This window comes from Lineus longissimus, chromosome 6, assembly GCF_910592395.1.
Source record: "Lineus longissimus chromosome 6, tnLinLong1.2, whole genome shotgun sequence".
Classification (NCBI taxonomy): Eukaryota; Metazoa; Nemertea; class Pilidiophora; order Heteronemertea; family Lineidae; genus Lineus; species Lineus longissimus.
In genome coordinates, this window is record NC_088313.1 from 12228185 (window position 1) to 12231579 (window position 3395).

General features: G+C 37.9%; 1 long non-coding RNA gene across 1 annotated transcript; it reads right to left on the reverse strand.

The window, feature by feature from the left end:
* Positions 1-1827: 1827 nt before the first annotated feature.
* On the reverse strand, positions 1828-2469 carry LOC135489813 (uncharacterized). The gene is made up of 3 exons (XR_010447237.1): positions 2280-2469; positions 2027-2095; positions 1828-1887 (listed from the first exon to the last, which is right to left on the reverse strand). It is a non-coding gene; the product is annotated as an uncharacterized LOC135489813 (long non-coding RNA).
* Between the last annotated feature and the right edge of the window lie 926 nt (positions 2470-3395).

A 3395-nucleotide genomic window follows, 5' to 3' on the forward strand; every position in this document is an offset into this window, starting at 1 on the left:
AAGAGCAGCTACCACAGCAGGCACAGCCAATGCCAAATGCAGCACGGCCAGAGGAAGATCCACATGATGATGATCCACAGCAGCCTCAGCAGCAGGGAAGGGTCCCAAACTATGAAGCATCATTCGTTAATCGCAAGGGCTACCACAGCCTAAACATCCAGGCAGTCTGTGACCACACTGGTAAGTATTTATTAACATACCTAACCTTTATTTCTTGCAGAAATTGATGAAATAACTACGATTTTTCACCCTGAATTCTGACAAGTTTTGACAGAAGCTGCCATCTTTGTTTATGACCGAGGTGAAGGTCATGCAAGTTCATGCAGTGCTGATATAGGGGGTGCAAACTTGGTATTAATTCAATGGTTTAAAGGGGGCACTATCTGCATTTTAATGTATGTTGGGAATTTTTCTCCTAGTCAGTGATGTTATAACCACTTTGACTCCCACTTGAAATAGGATTCCTGTAGTATCTTTATTGTTGTGTAAATTTTCAGGAAAGTTCACAAACATAGTGGCAAAGTGGCCTGGAGCTACCCATGACAGCTACATTTTCCGTAACTCAGCCCTCTCCGTCCACATGGAAGCGAATAACCCAAGGGGAGAGGACGGGATGATGTTAGGAGATAGTGGCTATCCTTGCAGGCCATTCCTCATCACCCCCTACCCCAACCCTACAACACCTCGTGAGCAGCACTTTAACAGTGATCTTGAGAATAACGACATTGATAGCGACAGTGATAGTGATGGTGGAGACGATTATGATGGGCCAGAAAATGGACGACTTTACAGGGATTACCTGGCAACCAAATACTTCTAAAGGTAAACTATAGGCAGCAGCTAGGTATAGGCAAGATAAAGTTAATAGATGAAGCAGCCAATTATATCGTCTCTCATATCTCACAGTATGTTAAAACCATTCCATACTTCATACTGAATCTGACATGACCAAGTGCCCTTGCTGTGTATATTAGTCACCTGAAGATGACAAATTTAACCCCGTAACCAATGCCTATAGTTTCCCTTTTTAAAATGCTATCTTGAGTAAACTGATTAAATTCAATTAAGCCCCAGTTAGTAATTGGCAATTTAATCAACGCAAGCTCAGCTTGAATCTTAATACCATTTCATTAATAATAAATACATGTACAATTTCGTTTATGATAATGCTGTAATGTATAATGTAATGTACAATGTAATATATGTACATGTTAATATTTTACACATTAACACAGTCCTGGCAGTCCTTAAAGTTAAAAATTCACAAATTTGTGAAGGGCCTCCTCTTCCATTTTCTCGCGTAAGTAGTCCATCTTGACCTTCATCAGTGCAATATGGGTGTTGGCTTCCTCCCGTTGCACTTTTTGGGTCTCTGCCAAAGCTACCTGCGCCTCCAAAGTGGCTTGCAACACCTTCAACTGAAGGTCGCGAATGTCTTGGCTGCTGACTTTAGAGCCTGAAAAATGACAACATATGAATCTTCGATCAGGTACACATACCATTGTCTAACATTTAGTACATTTGTGTGATACTATGGCTGTTACCTATAATTCAGTCATTTATTATTATCATATTACTTGATGTGTAATTCATTCTTTGATAGCACCAAAAATCAATGAAGACTAGTCTATATTATTCTTGACATTACCTGAACCTTGACCAAGTACTAAGATATTAAGGCATAGCAATTAATCAAGTGAGAAGTATAGCCTATAGAATATTGTCAGTAAAGGTTTGCAAAGCTATACCAACCTGATGCTGATCCTACCGATCCCACTTTTGACCTGGAGGATTTTGATTTCGCTGGTACCACCTTCTTAGTCTTTGTCTTCATTGTCATGACACATTTTGGGGGTGTGGGGCCAGCTGAGCACAGTTCCAAATAATCTGAAATACAGGTAGTTGGCAAGTTTAAATAGAGACACGGTTTTATTCATTCTTGGTTAATTAATTTCGAAAATGAATGCTTGTTTTATGTCATAAAAATAATGTCATGAAACCTATGTATAGTGTATGTAGCAATTACCTGATTCATAAGTCATGCTTGTTTTGACTTCTTCAATGTCGTCATTGGGATATCCAGAAGTTGGCAGACCTGAAATTCGACCAGAAAATTAGCAAGCTAGATGATTTTAGTCTGCATTAAAACAGTTGGTATTTTATCAAAATTTGTATTCTGTCACTACTTTAAAAGTCTGATACTGTAGTACAAAGAATTCAAACAGTGAATGCATCAGTTGGTCTAACTTGCCAATAAAACACAATAATTTAAATCATACCTATTTCAGCAATGACAATGGCAGAGGCTGGTACTTGCTCCTCATTCCTGGGCTTAAGTGGTGGTATGAAAACTCTACCTGGCCCTGCTCCAATTGCTGCAGGTATTCCTGGAATGAGAGGTTTTTTTTGTAGAAATTGTAAATACTATTTAAAAAGTCTACTCGTCCTTCTTCAACAATTGAACATGTTGAAGATGATTTCATTTCTTTGCAAGGTGTCCACCTATTAATATATTAAGAGTTGAGTATTTATAGAGATTAACTTTTCTAAAGGGTAGTTAATATTTTTCTACATGACCGACATTAGGCTAAGCACTAAATAATGCTATTTTCAAAACTTCTATTTTTATATAAAAGTCGTCAGTGAAATGTGCTGACTATTCCCTTTAAGCTTTCATTTTCACTGTATTGTAAACTGGTATTTCTGTATGTTTCTAATTAAGTGTTATACTATCTGTACTTTGATAGTTGTTTATTATTGTATTGCACTGTAAAAAAGTTTAGCTGAAATGGCACTTCATATTTTATGTGTGCCCACTGAGCATGCTCAGTTCGCATCAAGCATTTCCAGAAGCTAGGTAATGTTGCACAAATTTCCAAATGAAATCTGTATTCATTCACAGTAATATGATACAAAAAAAGATGGTTCATTATAGTAAGTCTGTCTTTTAGTATGTTTATAAGATGTTGATCATTTGTTTGAACAGTGTTCTACGGGGGAAACGAGGATATTTGGTGTGGCAAGTTGGTATATTTGGTATCGTGTGATTTGGCAAGCATGCGTTTTGAACATGTACATTGGCAGTGTGCCAATAATGACGTAGTTGGAGGAGTTTCCCATTTGCTGGGGATTCCCAAACAAGCAGACGAACTAGAAAACTTCTTTCTAGCTCAAAATAAAGGTTGACTTATCAAAAAAGTTGTAAAATAATGAACACATACCAGATGTGCTGGCGTGCACCCCATGATGATGTGGGTCAACAACTGTCTTCCTCTTCTTGCAAGGCATATCCAGGGGTTGAGGCTGGCCAATTGTTGTTTCAAAACCATCAACAACACCATTGAAGCTAGCATCATCTTTGAATATGTCAATGATCTTCTCTGTGATGGCATTCA